This window comes from Heloderma suspectum, chromosome 2, assembly GCF_057233095.1.
Source record: "Heloderma suspectum isolate Gila_16-S chromosome 2, 16-S_ref, whole genome shotgun sequence".
Taxonomy (NCBI): Eukaryota; Metazoa; Chordata; class Lepidosauria; order Squamata; family Helodermatidae; genus Heloderma; species Heloderma suspectum.
The window spans coordinates 133,875,861-133,897,819 of record NC_139459.1 but is presented as its reverse complement, the minus strand read 5'-3'; positions in this window follow the sequence as shown (position 1 = coordinate 133,897,819).

The following is a 21,959-nucleotide window of genomic DNA, read 5'->3' as shown; positions in this document are numbered from 1 at the left end:
AATGCTTAATTAGTATACCAACTCTCTAGCACATGGACTGGCATATTATTCCTAATACCAAAAGACAGACAGACAGACAGACAGACAGACAGAGGTAGGAGATGTAGCATTGGCCAAATAAGGAGTGAAGAGGGTGCTAGGGAAATTGCAAGGCAGGGCTTGGGAAGCTGTATGCAGGGAGTTCAAGTGTGGGTGAGGTAGTGTGGAGTAAGAGCAACATAAAGGAACACACTTCTTGGTTGCTCACTGATACTTGGATATTCACAGTGGGCACAGGCTACCCTCTGATCTCCCAGTGTTTGGTTACGAATTCAGAATGGGGCGGCTGCCCTGTCTAAAGACCCTCAAATACCATGTTGTCCAGGAACAGCCAAATGGATGATATATCCAGAGAGAGAGCAACCCTGGCCCTAGAAACCTAGGCTACCGAACAGTGGACAATTCTTAGATCTGTGTATCAGAGAGACAAGATACACATTCAGCTAATTGCATAGCTGAGTGTTAACGTTTTCTTTTCTCTAGCATAAGCACACATAAGACCATAAGAACACAAGAGCCTTGCTGGATCAGACCAAGGGTCCATCTAGTCCAGCATTCTGGTCACACAGTGGCCAACCAGCTGTTGCCCAGGAACCCACAAGCAGGGCATGAGCACAACAGCACTCTCCCACCCTTGTTCCCCAGCAACTAGTGTGCATAGGCTCACTGCCTCTGGTACTGGAGGTAGCACATAGCCATCAAGACTAGTAGCCACATGGTCCCAATTGGAATCTCAACCATCATAAGCCTAGGGGGAGGATTAAACCTCCCTTCTTGCACCATTTGTTTCCCCAAATCACACATACACACACACACACACACTTAACAAAAGAGACAAAGCCTCCAATTAAGATTTGTTTTTGGTTAAACCCTCCTCTCCCCCCCCCCTCCACACACACAAGGGGGGATTTCGGGAAGCAAACAGGGAGGAAAGTTTAATCTTCCCTTCCCAATGCACTGTAGCAACAATCCGAACCAGGGCCATGCATGCTTACGCTAGAGGGAATAAAAAGCTAACCCTCAGCTACATGCTACACAGAGTAACATGTAGTTTGAAATGTGCTTGGCCCTTGAAGAGCAGCTATAGATTTAAAAACAAAGGATATAAAAGGATCAATGGCTCTGAACTCAGGATGGGGTAGAACAAAGGGATCAATAGCCTGACTCCAGGCAATGCAAGGGAATCTCAAGGAGGTTCCTGGCTGCTTGACTGCCATCTGTCTGAGCATTACAAAAGCCATGCATCTGGGAGAAGTATACAGAACAAAAGGTATCAAGTGGGGTGCTCAGGTGGTATTTTTTAACAAGCAGATCTTGCAGTGGGGATGCTTCAGAACTGGTCTACGTTTCCCACCAACGTTCTGGTTCTGACTTGACCAATTTAGAAGTACCCTTGTGTGTTCTCTGCCTGGGGTGGTGACTTTAGTTAGGTAGGCATTTGCTTGTATCTGGATTTCCATGGAGGCATCTCCTAATGTAATTGGTAGAGGACACAGATAGGCAGTTAGGTACTAGCCCTCTGCTACCCTTGAGCACACTCTGGGAGAGAGTGGAGGACAGGAAGGCCTGGCGTGCTATTGTCCATGGGGTCATGAAGAGTCGGACATGACTTAATGACTAAACAACAACAACCTCTGCTACCATTCAGGATTCTCATTCCTGGCAGCCTTAAGTAGGGATGTCTGTCACTGGGAAATTCAGTTCTTTTTTGACTTAACGGAGTTCCACAGCATGTATGACTCGATTTGTGTCTGAATTCTGAGAACATTTTTTGCACAGTTTTTTTCAGGATATGGGGAAGAAGGTTCTGCAGTTTGTACAAATCACAGCCCAATTTGTGCAAATTATGCATATTTGGCAGTAATTTGCACAAATTCCTCAGAAATTTGTGCAAATTGCAGAACTTTAAACACAAATGCACAAAATTCCCAGAAAATCCATGAACTGGACCAACTCACTGTAGATAAAGGCAGGTGCTGCAGTGAGATCTGAAAAGATGTCATAGGGTCCATTCTGACCCTGATGTGGTCCACACTACCTCACCGGCACTTGAACTCCCTGCACACAGCTTCCCAAGCATAGGAAAACTTGTCAAACTCCACTTCCCAAACAGATTTCTCCATCATCTTTACCTTCAAGCCTCTTGCTCTTGCTGCCTTTCTCAAAACAAAGGGATATTTTAGCCAAGGAGTCAGGGTGATGGCAAGCAAAAATATAAACACAAACTTACATGTGTACATAAAGCCATCATGGCTGAGCTTCTCGGTAACACCTGGGACTTCATGTGTCACCTGAGCAGCATGGGAAGAAGCCATATGGCAGTGACTACAATGCCTCCATTGTAATGTAACAACCAGTACTTAGAACTGTTCTATGTTATTATACAGAATGAGGTGTCACGATTTTAGACAGTTCCAAAACAAGTAGGAGAGAGAATACTTTTTAATTCTCTCCCCTGTAAAAACAAACGTAGAAAACAACTTCCTTAAATGTAGTAAGCTAGCATGTCAGGGAGAACAAAGTACTAAAACTTTCCCCTGAATATCCTAGTTTACTATAAGCAGGGAGGTGTTAAATAACAAATAGGAGGGAGCATTCAAATATATGCCCTCCTCCCACATCCAGTATGAATTGGTACAATCCAAAATTCTACAATTCATTCTTTGTAATGTTGGCCTGATTTATTTATATAGGATGTGGCCCATGCAGAAAGCCCTTGCCCATGTAAGCTTTCCATGCATGCCCAGTTATGTATAAATGCATTTAACACACTGGCTAGCTCATTTGCCTGTAATATTAGCATTTTACTGGTGCACCAACCAAGGCCGTTGATAAATGGCAGGCTAACCAGGGCCAGTCCTTCCATTATGCAAGGTGAAGCACTTGCTCAGGCAGCAGGTTCCAGGGAGCAGCAAAAGGAGCTCCCACCACCACTTCCACTCATCCTTCCCAGGGCTGCCAGCTCCTCCTTTCTTACCAGCTGTGGGGAGCTCACTTGAAGTCTCGCGAAACTTCAGCCATGCCTTGCAAGACGTTGGCTGGGGTCTTGCAAGACTTCGGGCAGGTCTCACTAGACTTCAGGCAGGCTCCGTACAGCCAGGAAAGAAAGGCCGCGGCAGCTTGCCTCAGGTAGCAATATAATTTGGGCTAGGCCTAAGGCTAACATTAACTCACCAATAGTCCAGTGGAACATTGGAATGTGCCTTATACTGAGTTAGGCCATTGGTCCTTCTTGCCCAGTGTTATAGATAAGCTCGACTTAAATGAATAGATGTTGTTTAATTATGTTATATTTGTATTGGTTGCTGCTCCTCATCCAACTGAGCTGTTATTCTGCCCACTGCAGTTAGGCTTGCTTGTCCATTGCCTGCTTGCTCCTTGTCATTCTATACAATTGGGCCTTCTGTCCTCCTTTCACCTCCTCCTAACTACTAGAATTAGATTGTCTCCTCTCACTTCCCAATGCGCAACCATCTGGATAGCCTTGTCCAGGGCTGTTGTCTAGTTTTGAATGGCCTTGGGTGTTTCCGTGGAAAACTCCATCTAGTCACTGGAGGTTCCAGTAGGTGCCCACTCTATTCCCTGAGCCACACTACATCTCTTTTGAGATCTACCCCCTGCCCTGAGTGTTCATGGGGCCACCACCTGATACATGTCTCCCTCCCCTCATGTTCACACAATATGCTGGCTCAAGGGGGGAGAGGTGGAAGCAACTTTCCAGCCTAGATGCAAGTGGGGAGGATGATGTTGATCTGTTGCTTAACAACCCCCAGGGACTTAGTCTCCCTTCATCACCCAAGAGACTATGAGCGTAAGTGAAAGGGTGTGTGGAAGATGTTCACTCAGAGGCACAGCAAGCCCCCTGCCAGTTCTGAGCCCCCGTGTGACAGCCCAAGCTCTTTAGGTGCCCATCACAGTTCTGCGAAGTAACAGCATCATATTAACATGGGGCTATCGAACCATTTACATAGAGGAAGAGAGACCACAGGATACCAAACAATTCTCAGGAAATTCTAGCAAATCCTTTTAGCACTGTTCTGTGTTAATGTTTCATAGGTGAGAGGCTGTGATTCTGATTTATCCTGTTTTGATTTTGCTCATGCTACTGGTCCTGAAAACAAAAACAACAGTGGCACAGTATTTGAGAAGGCCTCTGTGGGGAGATGGGGAGGAAATGAGCTGTTGAGGCATAGCTCAGCAGAGTATTTAAATGCACACTTAACTTTAAGCATGCGAATAATTTTGTTGACATTAGTAAGATGTGCTTCACTGCTCTGGTGAGAAGCTAACTTGTGTCAGTCTCATGCTAAATACTCTTCCTCATTTCTCCATCTAGAGGAAGGAAGCCTCTACCTGACAGCAGGGAAACGATCAATGAAGAAAAGTTATTCATCAAGTGGAAACCCCTGGTATAGCATAGTAGTAGAGAGGTACCCCATGGGCCCAAATGCTACCTCTGTAAGGACTATGTGCTACATACTCCAGCACTGCTCCCATACAATCACTGCTGCAAGAAATATAAGAATGTAAGGAATGCCTTGCTGGCTTAGACCAAGAGGGAGATACATCTCGTCTTTTAACAGTGGCCGCTCACAAGGAGCTCTTGATATCCATCCCGATAATCAGAGGTGCATAATAACATAAGAAGAATCATAGCACTGGAAGGGACCTCAAAGTATATCTAGTCCGAATCCCTGTTGATTCAAGAAATCCACTACTAGAGCCCTGCCGGATCAGGCCAAAGGAATACCCTTTCCTGTTTCCCCACAGTAGCCAGCCAGATGCCCCTGGGAAGCCCATAAGCAGGTCACAAGGGCAATAGCCTTCTCCAGCTCTTGTTCCCTAGCAACTGGTATTCAGAGGTGTATTGCTTGTGAACAGGAGGACAAAGAATATTCATCATTTTAGACTGATTCAGAACTAATGCTTTAAAATCACAGAATTACAAATGCATCCATGCTGCCCCCTGAACCTGGACTGCCACAAAGGCTTATTAATTCCTTCAGTAGCTGGTTGGATACAAATGAAGCAGAATGGGGAAAATGTGAGCTTTGCAGTGGCAAAGGCATTTCCATTGCCAGCACCAGAAGTAAAGGTGTTAAGGTACCTGTATACTATGTTCATCATCTAAGGCCCTCCTCCACGTGCCTCTTCCAAGGGAGGCTTGGAAGATGGCCACAAGGGAGAGGGTCTTCTCAGTGGTGGCCCCCTGATTATGGAATGATCTCCCCAGTAAGATCTGCCTGGTGCCAATATTGTTATCTTTTTGGTTCCACATAAAGACCTTCCTCTATTCTCAGGCATTTGGCAGTTTATGATATGGGTTTAATCAGGTCCTGGGATTTCTTATTGTTGATTGTTAAAACTGTTAAATATGTGTGTGTGTTGTCTGTTTATATGTTTGTATGTAAATGGTTTTTATATTATGTACAATACTGTATTTTTAAAGTTTTTAATCTTTGTAAACCACCCAGAGAGCTTTGGCTATTGGGTGGTATAGAAATGTAATTTATTTTACTTATGTTATTGATTACATTTATATCCCGCCTTTCTTCCATCGTGGAACTCAAGGTGGCTACATGTGGTTCCCAGGTGGTCTTCCCTCCAAGCACTGACCAGACTCAGGCCTGCTTAGCTTCAGCAAGGTGTCTGCCTCATGTGTCTTCAGACCATGCCCTGGGACCTCATTCATAATAAATGAATGAATTAATCCATAATATAATACAAGGTGTATTGTGTCATGTTGTAGCATAGTATAGTGACCAAACAAGATGAGATGTTGGAGAGCCATGTTTAGAGCTCCCTTCTCTTTTAACGTCTTTTAAAAGTAGCTACTGGGGGTGGGGGTCAGGATTTGTATCTGGCCTGTGGTGCTGAGGGTGTGATTAATTCTTCCCCACTACACACCATGCAAACTGTTTTCCTAGTCTACCACCCAAGCTGCTATTTGTGGACAATATGGAAGGAGATGCATTTGTGAATTTGTTAATAAATTTTCTATATCAACAAATAATAATATCCAAAGAAGCAAGATCAATGGGTGGCAGGGAAGCATTTTGGAAGGAAAATTGGCAGCAACCTCAAGATCAGAACCGGCCCTACCAAGTGGCAAAGTGTAGTACTCGCCTCAGGCAGCAGATGTTAAGGTGGCAGTGAGATGGAGGACAGAAATGTGTGTCCATTTGGCCTGTCCTACACCATCTAAGATAGCCTGTTCCCTCAGGTGTAATAGAGGATGCTGACTTGTAGTCAGTATTGAAGTAAGATTCAAGTGCCAGTCCAGTTCTGTATGTGAAATGGAAGGGAAGGCAGGCATATTTTCTTACCTCAGGCACCTAAATGTCTTGGGCTGGCCTTGAGAGTAGGAGCCCTCAAGGTTCATATTCATATTTAAGTGTGGGAACTTTAGCCACCTCAATATCTGAATAATATAATCAAGGACAGGTTTTGAGAATTTGATAACAAAATGTGATAGTAGTCAAGCATTTGAGCTGGAGAATCTCTGCTTCAGATCTCACCTCAGCCATGCTCTCAGTGATCTTAAACAAGCTGTTTTCTCTCAGCAATCTCTGCCCCACTCCACTCCATCTGCAATGTGGGGCAATCATTCTGGCCTGTCTTTGTAGTGCATTTCTAAGTATGAGTAAGACATTGTAACTGGAAGCTCTTGGAACACTTAAAAGTGCCATATAACTGTGAACTATTACTAGTAAAGCACAATTTTGAGAAACCTTGCTTCAGATATGGCAATACGATATATTTTGCATCTTTCAAACACAGAATGCCAAATAGTCACGTCAAACATTCCCTTTCATTCAAATCTACCAATCCTGTTTTCAACATTAATATTAATTCCTTTCTTACCTATTGACATTTAACTAGTTTTTATTTTAATTTGCCTTAAAACATACACACACTGCCTAAGCTTATAAGCATTACCTTTTCTTTCTTTATTAAGAAAAGGAATAGAAAATAGATATTTTTTTGGTCATTCCTGCAGAGCCAGGCAAGAGGGTTAATGTGATTCAGTAGTCCTTGCTCTGCCCATGTACTGCCTCGTCATGCCCTTTCAGCGCCTAAGAGATTTATTTTTGTTTAGCTTTCTCTGTCCATTCACTTTGAGGTGACTATTATTAAGATGTGTTTCGAGTACACTCTTTCCTCTTTATTTTGAGCTTCTGGCTGACTATGCTTGGTAATTACATGTAACCACTTCACTTTGTAATGTATTCCCCATATTTCCCTTCCAGCTGACCTAACACTTTCATACAGTAACATACTACAAAGTTCACTAACCCCTTTTTTATCTGAAGGCGTAAATGGGTCTCTGTTGCTTCTGCATCTTTGAAATCCACATCATTCCTTCTAAGCAAACTTCTTTTCAAATGCAGATAATGTAGGGGACTTGCTGTCCCCACCCCCCTGCATCCCTACTTTGCTCCTGATTCCAGTGGAAAAGGCTGGTTCAACTCCTTGGTGTACCTTGCATTATATCTATTTTGTTATTTTAAATAAAAGTTGCAGTGCCATTTGTGAATTGCATGTGCTTACTTTACCCAACCTTACTGGGCTTGGTTACAGTGTGTGTGTGTATGTGTGTGTGTGTGTGTGTGTGTGTGTATCTTATTTGATTACAACCCATTCCTAAATTTATATATGGGGTGTATTTGAGAGTTAAAAAAGTAAAGGTAAAGGTGTCCCCAACCAGTTGTGTCCGACTCTAGGGTGTGGTGCTCATCTCCATTTCTAAGCCGAAGAGCCAGCGCTGTCCAAAGACGCTTCCGTGGTCATGTGGCCGGCATGACTGAACACTGAGGTGCACGGAACGCTGTTACCTTTCCCGCCGAAGCGGTACCTATTTATCTACTTGCAATTTCTTGCTTTCGAACTGCTAGGTTGGCAGGAGCTGGGACTGAAGACGGGAGCTCACTCCGTCACGCAGCACTCAGGTCTCGAACTGCTGTCCTGCCGACCTTCCGGTCTGCAGTTCAGCATCTTAACCACTAAGCCACCACGGCCCCTATATTTGAGAGTTAGTAGTGGCTAAAAGTGAAGACTGACATAATGTTTATATGGGGAAATGGTTGTTTGATAGCCCATTACTGCTCTTACAGGAGATACTTTTTGTTGGTGGTGGTGGTCCTCTGGTGAGCTTTGAACAGAAAAGCAGTTCTATAGAGTTTCAGCATGGTTCAGATTGAAGCAGATAAAAGTGGGCTGTGGTGGGTACTTATTGGCTAGTGCCCATAGCAACACCCACACACCTCCTACCAATTCTCTGGAGCAGCAAATGGGGGTGTGGGGGGAGGAAAGAATTAATACAGATGCATGTGTGTCTCCTTTTTAAAAAAAAGCTGGACATCTGCCTAACACATGTGGGGACGGGCAAGATTGAGGGCTTAATGCACTTCCTTGGCAAACAACTCAGCAATTCAGTGTTCAATCAGCATCTGTCTGCTCCCTAAGAATATCAGCTATGAGAGCTGCTATAGCGAGGATGCAGAACTGCAGGCGTGGGGTCCAAATCTGGCCCAGGAGGGTGTAGCTTTGGGTGCTTGCTTGAAAAATGTGCGTTTAACTCCTTCGGCCTCTCCCACTGTATGCTCCACATCTGTTGTCTACCCCTGTCCTCTTGCACTTTCTGTGCCAACTGAAGAGAAAACAAAAAAGCTTGAAAATTTTTTTTCATACATCATAACAATCTTAGCCCCTGTACCTATCCTTCTGAAATTTTTCAGGACACCTATGTCCATGGACACCTCTATGATGTGTGCCATTTTTCTACAAATTGCCAAAAAAGGGGGGGGGAGGGGAGAGGAAAGAATCACCCTCCCCCAACTTTGAAGATTCCCCTTCCACAAAACCTACTGCAACTACCTTTCTATATTTTTTCTTAGCTAGACCCCCTCTATGCTGTGTGCCATTTTAATAACAATTGCCCACAAAGAATGTAGAGGGATAAGCACATCCTTTTTTGGAAACCCTCAAACGGTAAAGGCTGCTCTTGCACAAAACCTCTGAATTGATTCATCTATAACTTGGCAGGCTTGTTCCCCTCGGAAGGAGCAATTAAACCTGAAATTTTCATACAATTCTTCCAAGAGATTAAAAAAAAAATAGTTATTGGCAGTTTGCTTAAAAAACAATAAATATTTAAAAGTATCTCGCACAAAATTTCCTGCACCTATTAGTCTGAGATTTTGCACATGTCATCCCCTCACAAGGGGCTACTATGCCTGTGAATTGCCTCCAATCTGACAAGCAACAAAAACATTACAGTGTTATTAGTTGATTTCCAACTATAGTCAATGGGAGGCACAAAGCTCTGGATTTCTTAATCGAGATTTGGATTCAGCACCAAGTTGCATCAGGCAGCCTCCAAATCAGTCCAAGGTAAATCAGGCTGTTTCCTGAATTGTAGAATTGGGGTCTGAGCTGAGGTTTGTGGTTGATGTACACCCCTAGTTCTATGGGCAGGCTCAGAAATACTCTTTTTGCTGAAATATAACATAGCTGTATTTCATTAAAAAAAGAAGAAGCTTATATCATATTTTGACAGATTTTTTTTTTCATCTGGAAGTTTCCCTCTGTGTAAATTGTATTTATTTGGACTTGCCATGGGTGGGAGTATTATCAAAGTAGTTTAGAAAAATAAATAAAACATACTAACAATGAAAACAAACCATCATAATCTTCTATAATAAAGCCCCGTGTGCCTGTAAGTCTGTCTGTCTGCCTTAAAAACAACTTTGTCAATGTGGGCAAGAGAGGTACTATGAGAAAGCTAAGAGGGAGGAAAAGGTGATGACTGTGACTGGGGAACCTGCAACCTCTCACCTGGGAGCAAGTATCCCGAAAGCCCCCTCTCCCTATGAAATGGATAGGGGAATATCACTGCTTCCCCCTGCTTAAGGGAGGCATCAGTGCTTTTTTTACATTAGCAGCTATTGCACCACTCACACCCCCTTCATTTCAGACCTATTTGCACACCTAACAACCAATATGCTTCATACCATAAGGCAAAGTCTACCATGCTCTAACAGGTCCTTTTACAGCAAAGAGTAAAAAATAATAATGTAGGCATACAGAAATGAGTAAAAACAAACAAACAGCAGTTACTGTCAGTTGACACAACTGTGTGACACTATGGCCACATCTGATTATAACAAAAAGCTAGAATTGCTGGCTTATCCTGGTTTACTGTGAAAGAGCAACATGCAAGTACATGAAGCTTTTTTGCTCCTGCTTCATTCCTCCCTTCATATGAACAGATTTAAAAAAACCCAGAAATTGAAAGCTTTTGTGATATTCAAACTAGGATCCCTGTTTGTTGCTCCCAAACAAGCCAGGATTTGTTTGGTTTATTCCTGGCTTGTTTGGAAGCAACACATCAGGAGAGCTTGGATGTCATGCAAAGCTTTCAGTTTCTGGTTTGTTTTACCCACTGTATGAAGGGAGGAATAAAGCAGAATGAACAAGTTCCATGTCCCAGCACACTGCTCCTTCATGCCAAACCAAGATAAGCCAGCAATTCTGGCTTATTGTTATATGCAGAAGTGTGAGAGTTGGGGAAGCAATTTCAGATTTAGAGGGGTTAGTTTGTAGCCAATTGGAATATAGCAGGACTGTGCTCCCTCTACACAAATAAGGCATGTTCTGGATATTCCTCATAATTTCTCAATATGAATTTATTTAGTTTTTATTACTTCTGACTATTAATAAATTCTAATTGCTTAAATAGTTGAGCATATACATTCTTAAATCTATGATCCTTAAAATATAGGACATGATCCAATGCAGAAGTGTGTTTCATCATGTACAAGGGAAGCTATTCCCAAATAAGTGTGCATAGGATCGTACTCTTATAGTCCAGTCATATGCATGATTACATGGAAACAGGTTCCAATGATTTCAGTAGGATCCAGTCCCCCAGAATCCTTTGAATAGTGTAGGAGCTGTTCCTCCTGTTGGATAATAGGAACAACTCCACATGCTTCCAGGCACTAGGGGGTGATAGAGGATGTCCTGATCAGTACCTATTTCCTGCTCCCTCATTCTTCTTCGTCCTCCTTCCTCTGCCTCTGCAACAGCAAGCACCATGCAGCTGTCTCCAGAGAGGAAGCAGGTAACCATATCTCATGCCTTCATTCACTTACACACACATACCCAGCTTTAGGGCATGCTTCTAGTTAAACAGTGTAAGCCTTCTCTGATGATTTGTATGAAAGCACGAATAAAGTTGATTTCAATTCCTTTTAAAGTGGCTCTAGCCTGCATTTATTGCCTCTAATACTAAATGCTGTGTTGCCAGATTTTCTCTCTATAAAGCAACTCTGCTGTAAGTCATTTCCAACACTGCTATGGTGCAGTGCCATGCTGCAAGGTTGCAAGTGTGCATAATGTGACCATGTGGGTCAGGCCGATGGTGTGGTTCTTTCTCATCAGCACCATCCTTCCTGGTGGGATAGTGAATGCTTAGGGAAGATCACACAATCAGCCCGATCCACATGGTTGAGTTGTTCACAGGCATGCCCCTGTAGCATGAAATTATGCCACATCACATAGGATTGCAGTGTCAGTCTCATTAATTTATTGGGAGAGTTAAGCATGTGCTTAATGCATTAATTACGTGAATGAGACTATGGTTGAATGAGCTCAATTGCTTCGGGTTCCAAGCTTCCACCTATTCTATATGCTTCTAATAATTCCATTTCATAATTTCCACTTCATTTCCAATAGTTTTGTTAAACACTCACACTGTACATATCATGGGTAAGTTATTGTGCTTGTTCAATCCAAAAGTTCAGTTTGCCAGAATATGTTAATTTGTGGGAATTCTTCTCTTGTTTCAAGAAAACATCAATTCCCAGCTAATATGCATTTCAAAACTTTGCCTAATGGCCCAATCCCAAGACTTCCTGTGCCAGCAAATAAGTGCGCAGGATGGGGCATCCTGACTGCTGTTTTAGCTGAATGTCATAAATCACCCTGGCCCATCACCCTGGGCATAATTCTAGCACTACTGTCAGGGTAAGTTTACCATCATATATAAGGCTTATTTTTAAAACTAATAAAACACATATTTCCGTGATTTATATTACATTTGTAACTTTAACATCAAAATCCCAGCTGCCAAAATTTCAGCTGGGGTGCTGTGTGGCAACTTTCTGGGTTGAAGTTATTTTCTGAGGCTGCCAGCCAACTTTTGATTTGTACATCCCTTATCTGCTAGCTGTTGCATATAACCCAAAGTAGATGTGAGTGGAAATATACAGCGCTGCTGGAAACATCAATTCCAAGTTTTCTCCTCTCTGTGCCACTGCTGCACTGGTTGCATCAGAAAAGTTTGTACAGACACAGTGACCATGTTCGGATGATTGCAATGGGGGAAGCAACCATTATGGCTGTTCCCCCCCCCCCGCACGTGTTATGCGTACAACCGCCATTTGCATTATTCCTCGCAATGCAGCGGGGCTTGGCGTGTCGTCCAAACCTGGTGTGCAACAGGGGAACTTCATATCCACCCTACAACCGCTACTGCATGTCATGGGTTGTAGGGTGGGAATGACGGATTCCCCGCCATGCCGTGTACCGGGTTCGGACAATACTCCAACCTGCGCTGCAGTGTGGAGAATAATGCAAATGATGGTCGTGCATGTGGCCCAACAGCCACGATGGTTGCTTCCCCCCTGCAATTATCCGAACCCAGTCAGTATCTTTGGTTCTTCCAACAGCTGGCCTCACTTTTAATCCCATGGAGGCACACACTGAATACACACATACATAGACTGGGTTCTGATGGTAAGATACCCCATGATGGGTTAATTAACTCACGATGGTTTATTTAACCATTGTGGATTGTCCTGTCATCTGGTGGGCACCATGGGTTATTTTGGCCAGTTGCAGAGCTGTGTGGCAAGAGTGGTGAGAACCACTGCTGCTCTGCTCTGGCTACAGGTCGCTAAAGCACTTTAGTGATCTCAGGCCCTCAGCCCAGCCTCTACTGCCAGAATGAAAATAGACTGAGGGCTTTAGATCAAACAACACCGCCCCCCCCTGCGGCCAAGCTGGAATACAGGCTTGTCCTCATTAGGACAAACCTGTATTCCAGCAGGGAGGTGGGGCATTTTCGCTAGATCAGTAGAGCGCAGTTTACCAATATAAAGCCCTCAGCCCAGCCAGTATGGCCCCAATTACTCTAGGACTGAGGGCTTTAGATCAGTAAAGCACTAAAGTGCTTTACTGCTCTAACAAAAATGCCCCCTGCCCAGACAAACCTGTATTCTAGCAGGCAGGGGATGGGAAAGGGTTTATTTGTGCCACCCGGGATTTCTGTTCCTCTGGGATAATTGCACAGGGTTGGATGGTGGATCAGGTTCCTCTTGAGTAGGAGAGGCTGCATGTGAAGTTTGGTCCCAATCCTGCAAACCCCCAACAGTTTAGAGCCCCCACCCCTTTTTGCTGAACTTGGGATTTTCACTGCTTAGTGAGTGATCATGCAGGGTTTTGATGTTGGACTGGGTGCCTCCTGACTTGGGGGGGGGGGCTGTGTATGAAGTTTTGTCTGGATCCTGCAAACTTCCAGCACTTTTGAGGTGAAAGAATGCCACTGCTCAGGCAGAAGGACTGCAGCAGGACAGGGGGCTGGGCATGAGTCAGATTACACACAGTAGCTTATTAGCCTGGTTGTGTAGCGGGGCATCGTGGACTATTTTAAAAAATAAGCTACTATGAGTAGCTTATTAAGCCACCATAGGTTAATGTGACATCTGAACACAGCCATACTGATCTGGGTTAATCAAAATAAGCCACTGTGGCTTATTTATTTAAGCCAGTTTCCTGCTTCTGATATATTTCAATAATTTTTAATTGTTGGCATTAATGTTATTAGTAATATCTTCCTCAAAGTCCTTTTTTGCAGCCCTTATTGTCTGCTTGCATTTCTTTTGCACAAGTTTGTGTTCCTTTTTGTTCTTGTCATTTGGGCAACCTTCTTTTCTCTAATAGCTTCCTTGCCACCAGAGGACTGGAAAATGGCCAATGTAACGTCAATTTTTGAAAAGCGATCTGGGGGGTTGGTTTACAGGCCGGTTAGCTTAACATCTGTTCTTGGTAAATTGGCTGAAACCATTATTAAAGATAAAATGAGTAAGCATATAGAAGGACAAGCCCTGCTGAAAAAGAATCAACACGGCTTCTGCAAAGGTAAGTCCTGTCTCACTAACCTTTTAGAATGCTTTGAGAGTGTCAGTAGACAAGTAGACAAGTAGACAAGGGTGATCCGGTAGACATTGTTTACTCCCAAAAGGCTTTTGACAAAGTCTCTCACCAAAGACTCCTGAGCAAACTCAGCAGTCACGGAATAAGAGGAAAAGTCCTCTTATGGATCAGTAACTGGTTAAAGAATAGAAAGCAGAGAGTAGGAATAAATTGTAAATTCTCCCAATGGAGGGAAGTAGATAGTGGGGTTCCACAGGGATCTGTATTGGGACCAATGCTTGTCAACTTGTTCATAAATGATCTGGAATTAGGAGTGAGCAGTGAAGTGGCCATGTTTGCCAATGACACTCCATTATTTAGGGTGGTTAAAACAAAAAGGGATTGTGAGGAGCTCCAAAAGGATCTCTCCGAATGGGAAGAATGGGCAGCCAAATGGCAAATGCGGTTCAATGTAAGCAAACGCAAAATGATGCACGTTGGGCAAAAAATCCCAGCTTCAAGTATAACCTGATGGGATCTGAGCTAGCAGTGACCAACCAAAAAAGAGATCTTGAGTTGTGGTGGACAGCTCAGTGAAGATGTCAACCCAGTGTGTAGCTGCTGTAAAAAAGGCAAACTCCACGTTAGACATAATTAGAAAAGGAATTGAGACTAAAATTGCCAATATCATACTGCCCTTATACAAATCTATGGTACGGCCACACTTGGAATACTGTGTACCGTTCCGGTCACCACACCTAAAGAAGGATATTGTAAAGCTGGAAAAAGTGCAGAAAAGGGCAACTAAAATGATTAAGAAGCTGGAGTGTCTCCCCTATGAGGGAAGGTTACAACAGCTGGGATTGTTTAGGTTGGAAAAAAGGAGGATAAGGGGAGACATGATAGAGGTGTACAACATTATGCATGGTGTGGAGCATGTGGGTAGGGAAACTTTTTTTTCTCCCTCATAATACTAGAACCCAAGGTCATTCCATGAAGCTGATTGGTGGGAGATTCAGGACTGATAAAAGGAAGTACTTCTTCACACAGCGCATAACTAAACTATGGAAGTTGCTACCACAATATGTAGTGACGGCCACCAACTTGGATGGCTTTGAAAGGGGGCTAGACAAATTCCTGGAAGAGAAGGCTATCAGTGGCTACTAGGCTTAAGGGCTACGTGCTACCTCCAGTACCAGGTGCAGTAGGTCTATGTACACCAGTTGCAGGGAACATGGGTGGGAGAGTGCTGTTGCACTTGTGTCCTGCTTGTATTTTCCTGATCGACAACTGGTTGGCCATTGTGTGAACAGAACACTGGACTAAATGGACCCTTGGTCTGATCCAGAACAGCTCTTCTTATGTTCTTATGACATTGCTGGTTAACAATGCTGGTGACCTCTTAGATTTGGTGGTACCTTTTCTGACCAACAATGTACATTCTATCTGAGCTTCTATTATTGTGGTTTTGAATAATTCTCAAACATTCGGGAGATATTTTGACCCCCTTTACTTTCCCTTTCAACTTCCTTTTTTCTACCAGTCCCTACACTTTTGAGATGTTTCCTCTTTTGAAGTCACATGTGACTGTGTGGGACTTTCTTGGCAATTTCCCACTTACATATAAATTAAATTTTATAGTAATTGTTATGGTCATTGTTCCTAATGAGTTCAACAACTCTCACATGTCCCATGAGTGGGTGAATGCTGAATAAATTCTTAATTTTTAGTAATTTATTTGGATGGGGAAGCAGATATCTAAGGGTAGGAAGGGAACAATTCTTTATTTTCCCATCATTCCAAACAATACTTTGCTGCTAGAAGAATGTGATCTTCCCTACCCCACTGTTTTAGTACATCTACTGCATATCTGAGTGACCTGTGAAAAGTGATTTCACAAACGTCAAATAATTTTAAGGCAGATTTAGTTTTGGAGTTTGTGCTCAAACTTTAAGGACATAATCCTATGGGGATAGTTGGTCGCCTCTGAACTTGGAGGCAACCGACTATCCAATGCAGGGTGGGCAGAGCGTGTGGGGGGGGATTTTCTCCTCTGCGCTGCAGCCGCCCTGCATTTGTGACTAGATGGCCAATTTTGGCTGTCTAGCTGGGCCAACTTGGAGCAGGGTGGGGTGGCCAGATGGCACATAGGAAGCATCGTCACAGCACTTCCACCATCCCTGCCCCGCCCCCAGGAACACCCCTTTTCAGCTGCTCCGTGCTGCTCTTACGAGTGCAAAGCCAGGGACAAACTGTGCCACCTACAAGGAGGGGGGGGGTAGGGAGTCGGTTTTCTGGGAACTGACCTTGGAGTGCTGGCTCTGAGCTCCGTTCCCAGAAAATGAAAAATCCTATGGCTGTCTAGCTGCCATAGGATTGTGCCCTAAATGAGTTTAAAGCAGTCATAACTACCACCCTGTAATTAAATTGCAGTGACCAGATTTACTCTGTTATAGCTGCCTGAATCTTTCTATAATACAGCTTGTTTAGGGGATTGTACTCTGGATTTGATGTGACTATATTCTCTTTATTGGGTTATGCTTTGCTGTGGATAAGTGTGAGGTTTCTGCTGCTGGTTTTGCCTCTTTTTTAAGGTCTTGTTTTAATTGTATTTTTAGCCATTTTGTTGTGGTTTTATATTTATTGTGTTTAGCTCACCACCTTGAGCATTTTCTGGAAATCCAGGATAAACATTCTATAAATATCATATATGCTTTTGCTGTTTCATAAGACAGAATAAATGGATATGGTTTGGTTTCCTGTTCCTGTAATCTTGAGTCACTAAGAGAAGAGTCCAAATGAATGTCACTTCATACATTGGCCCTATGGTTGCTGTCTAGAAGGCAGAAGATGAATATATATCAGCAGACAGTCAAGAATTTCAGAAAATGTGAAAACAGATCTGTGGGATGTGTTGTTAAGTTCAAGAAGAGAAAAAGGACAAAACTATGGGTAGGGTGGGAGGGAAAGGAGGAAGCACACATTTGGAAGTGCTTATTTGTTATATCCCGGATTTCTCCCCAGGGCTGGTGTCAACAGTAGGCATGATCAGGCACCTGCCAAGGGCCCACAGCCCATCAGGGGCCCACTGACAAGTGTCCCCTGGAGTTTCTCCTCCTTTTTACCATTGCATCCTGCTTGTTCTCCTGCCTCTCACTCTGGTCCAGACAATGGTAGCAGTGGAAAGGAGGAGGAGACAATGCCACTGCCTACTTGCTCACTAGTGCTCTGCCTGTCCAGCAAGCAAGTGGTAGCAATGGTGAGACAGAGGATGAGGAGCAATAGCAGCTGGAGACAATGGTGGTGAGAAATAGACTCACTGAGGGAGGGGGGCCACTGACAGTGTCTTGCCCAACAGCCCTCAAAAACCTGGAGCTGGCGTTGTTTCTCCCTCCTTCAAATAGCAGAGATTTTCTTCAGTTGAGGAAGAACTGCTAATGTATGGAATTGTTTGGAATGTAAACAAACAAAGGAAGGCTACAGTCCTGTATCCATACCTGGGAGTAAGCAGCCTCATTGAACTCAGTGGGACTTACGTCTGAGTAAACATGCATAGAGTTTTGCTGTATGACTGAATCTTGGCAACTAGCTTTTATATATATTCACCTGTTTGCTTACATCAGTAGAGTAATTTGTAACCATTAGCATTTATACATTGTACTTTTGTGAACTGTTCAGAGCATTACACAAATATTGTGCTGACCTTATAACAATGGTACAAAATAGGCTATTGCTATTGTATCCATATTACAGATGGGAGAAGGGCTGAGATCTGTCTAAGGTCATCCAGTGCTTTTATGGCATGATTTGAATCAGAGACTTCCAGCTCATGCTCTTAGGGTGCAACCCTATGCAGGTTTAGACAGAAAAAAAGTCGTACAACTACCAGCGTTTCCCAGGCAGCATAGCTGGCTGAGGAATGCTGGGAGTTGTAGGACTTTTTTTGTCTAAACCTGCATAGGATTAACCAGCCTTCCCCCAATCTAGCACCCTCTAGATGTGTTGGACTACAACTCCCATCACCCCCAGCCAGCAGCAGCCTTTGCAGTACATGAAAAGATCAAATTACGTCTCTTTCCATCAAGCAAAAGTATGGCTGGGTGGAATCCTATTTCTTCTTTCTGTAGTCATTCGTTGCTTCATATCATTAAACTGATTTTTACCCTAGCTCTTCTTTTATACCACTAATTATACCACTACCAGAAGAGCCATGATGCAGCATTTTCCTCTTTATGACACTTCTATTCCTTGCCATCAGGCAGCCACAGTAAATCTAATTTTAGACAGCTTGCATAATGTAGTTAGTGGCTGAGATGGATTTGCAAACCAGGAAGCCTCTATTTCATATCTTGCCCTTGCCATAAACTTATGAGGTGGCCTTAGGTAAGCTATCCTGTCTCAGTGTTGTCCTGATATGTATAATTTGGGGATAATAATAAGAGCAGCGCAACCCAAAGCATGCTTACTCAGAATTGTCTCATTGTATTTAGTGGGGTTACTCCCAGCAACTGCTCATAGCACTGCAGCCTGATTGTAATCCTATACTTGTCTAGAGGCCCCATTGAACTCAATGGGGCTTACTCCTCAGTAGGCATGCATAGGATTGCACTGTAAGGCTGCAATCCTATGTATGTTTAGAGAGAGAAAATGCCCTACAACTTCCAGCATCCTTCCAGCAGTTATAGTCACTGGGCCATGCTGGGAATTGTAGGATTGCACTGTTAAGTGACTTGCCTTGCGCACTGATGTAAGGATTCCTTGAATAGTGACTGCAACACCGAAGTATGCGTAACTGAAATAATCACATTTTATTTCCATTTGCCCAGGCTTCTATTTCCCTTCCACTTTCTCTTTTGCTCCCCTTATGTCCATTAAGCACCTTGGGGTAACTGTTTCCTCATTGTTTGTAAAGTGCCATGTACATAGATGGTGATATATAAATGAACAAGCTACAGGGGATGATTTAGAACTGTAAAACCACCCAGGGGGAGGATGAAACACCTCCTCCCCCAGCGCTGATGCTCCACTCAAATCAAAGTCCCCTGGCTGTAGTTTTAAAATAAAAGTGAAAAGTCAGGTGATCTAATTGTGGATTTCCTACTTCACCTGTGGCTTGGCCCAGAGTGGCTTATATATGGCTTCCATGTAGTTCCCTATCCAGAAACTGCTTGGGGTTCTTCTAAAAGCTGAATTTTATCATGTGCTTCCAGATCAGGCCCTGAGAAATTTGGAAAGACCAATTCCAAATTAATGTCAATCTCTGTAGGATCATGATCTGGCTTCTCCAATCCTATTTTGTTGTTGTCCAGTCAAACAAACGGCAATATGACTTTCATTGAAAGTTGTGTGGGTGTGTTGCTTTTATTTCAAAGCACTCTCATTTCCCCAATTGTTGTTGTTGTTCAGTCATTCAGTCGTGTCCGACTCTTCGTGACCCCATGGACCATAGCACGCCAGGCCTTCCTGTCCTGCGCTCTCTCCCAGAGTGTGCTCAAGTTCATATTCATTGCATCGGTGATGCTATCTAGCCATCTCATCCTCTGTCGTCCCCTTCTCCTTTTGCCTTCAGTCTTTCCCAGCATCAGGGTCTTTTCCAGAGAGTTTTCTCTTCGCATTAGGTGGCCAAAATATTGGAGCTTCAGCTTCAGGATCTGTCCTTCCAATGAGCACTCAGGGTTGATATCCTTTAGGATGCACTGATTTGACCTCCTTGCAGTCCAGGGGACTCGTAAGAGTCTTCTCCAGCACCACAGTTCGAAAGCATCAATTCTTCGGCGCTCAGCCTTCCTTATAGTCCAGCTCTCACAGCCATACATTACTACTGGGAAAACCATAGCTTTGATTAGACGGACCTTTGTCGGCAAGGTGATGTCTCTGCTTCTTACTATGCTGTCTAGGTTGGCCATAGCTTTCCTCCCAAGGAGCAAGCGTCTTTTAATTTCATGGCTACAGTCACCGTCTGCGGTGATCTTGGAGCCCAAGAAAGTAAAATCTGTCACTGCTTCCATTTCTTCCCCTTCTATATGCCAGGAAGTGATGGGGCCAGATGCCATGATCTTAGTTTTTTTAATGTTGAGTTTCAAACCAGCTTTTGCACTCTCCTCTTTCACCCTCAACAAGAGGCTCTTGAGATCGTCTTCGCTTTCTGCCATTAGGGTGGTATCGTCTGCATATCGGAGGTTGTTGATAATTCTCCCAGCAATCTTAATTCCGACCTGTGATTCATCCAACCCGGCATTTCTCATGATGTACTCTGCATATAAGTTAAATAAGCAGGGTGACAATATGCAGCCTTGTCGTACTCCTTTCCCAATTTTGAACCAATCGGTTGTTCCATGTCTGGTTCTTACTGTTGCTTCTTGACCCTCGTACAGGTTTCTCAGGAGACAGGTAAGGTGGTCTGGTACTCCCATCACTTTCAGAATTTGCCACAGTTTGTTGTGATCCACACAATCAAAGGCTTTAGCGTAGTCAATGAAGCAGAAATAGACGTTTTTCTGGAATTCTCTTGCTTTCTCCATGATCCAGCGAACGTTGGCGATTTGATCTCTAGTTCCTCTGCCTCTTCGAAACCCAGCTTGTACTTCCGGTAGTTCTCGGTTCGCATACTGCTGAAGCCTAGCTTGTAGGATTTTGAGCATCACCTTGCTGGCATGTGAAATGAGCACAATTGTGTGGTAGTTTGAACACTCTTTGGCGTTGCCCTTCTTTGGAAGTGGGATGTAAACTGTCCTTTTCCAGTCCTGCGGCCACTGTTGAGTGTTCCAAATTTGTTGGCATATTGAATGCAGCACTTTAACAGCATCATCTTTTAGGATTTTAAATAGCTCAGCTGGAATATTGTCATCTCCGCTAGTTTTGTTGTTACTAATGCTTCCTAAGGCCCACTTGACTTCACTCTCGAGGATGTCCGGCTCAAGTTCAGTGGCCGCACTATCATGGCTATCAGGGACATTCAGATCTTTCCTGTATAGTTCTTCTGTGTATTCTTGCCACCTCTTCTTAATCTCATCCGCTTCTGTTAGGTCCCTGCCTCCTTTGTCCTTTATCATGCCCGTCTTTGCACAAAACGTTCCCTTGAGATCTCCAATTTTCTTGAAGAGATCTCTAGTCTTTCCCATTCTGTTGTTTTCCTCGATTTCTTTGCATTGTTCATTTAAGAAGGCCTTCTTGTCTCTCCTTGCTATTCTCTGGAAGTCTGCATTCAGTTGGGTATATCTTCCCCTTTCTCCCTTGCTTTTCGCTTCCCTTCTTTCTTCAGCTACTTGTAAAACCTCATCAGACAGCCACTTGGCTTTCTTGCATTTCTTTTTCTTTGGGATGGATAGAGTTGCTGCCTCTTGAACAATGTTACGGACCTCCGTCCATAGTTCCTCAGGCACTCTGTCTATCAGGTCTAATCCCTGAAATCTATTCCTCACCTCCACTGTATATTCATCAGGGATATGATTTAGGTCATACCTGAATGGTTTAGTGGTTTTCCCTATGTTCTTCAATTTAAGCCGAAATTTTGCAACAAGAAGCTCATGATCTGAGCCACAGTCAGCTCCAGTCAGTGTGTTCTCCTGGCAAAACTCTATTAGCCTTTGTCCTGCTTCATTTTGTGCACCAAGGCCATGCCTGCCTGTTATCCCGGTGATTTCTTGACTTCCTGCTTTAGCATTCCAATCCCCTATGATGAAGAGGACATCTTGTTTTGGTGTTAGTTCTAGAAGATGTTG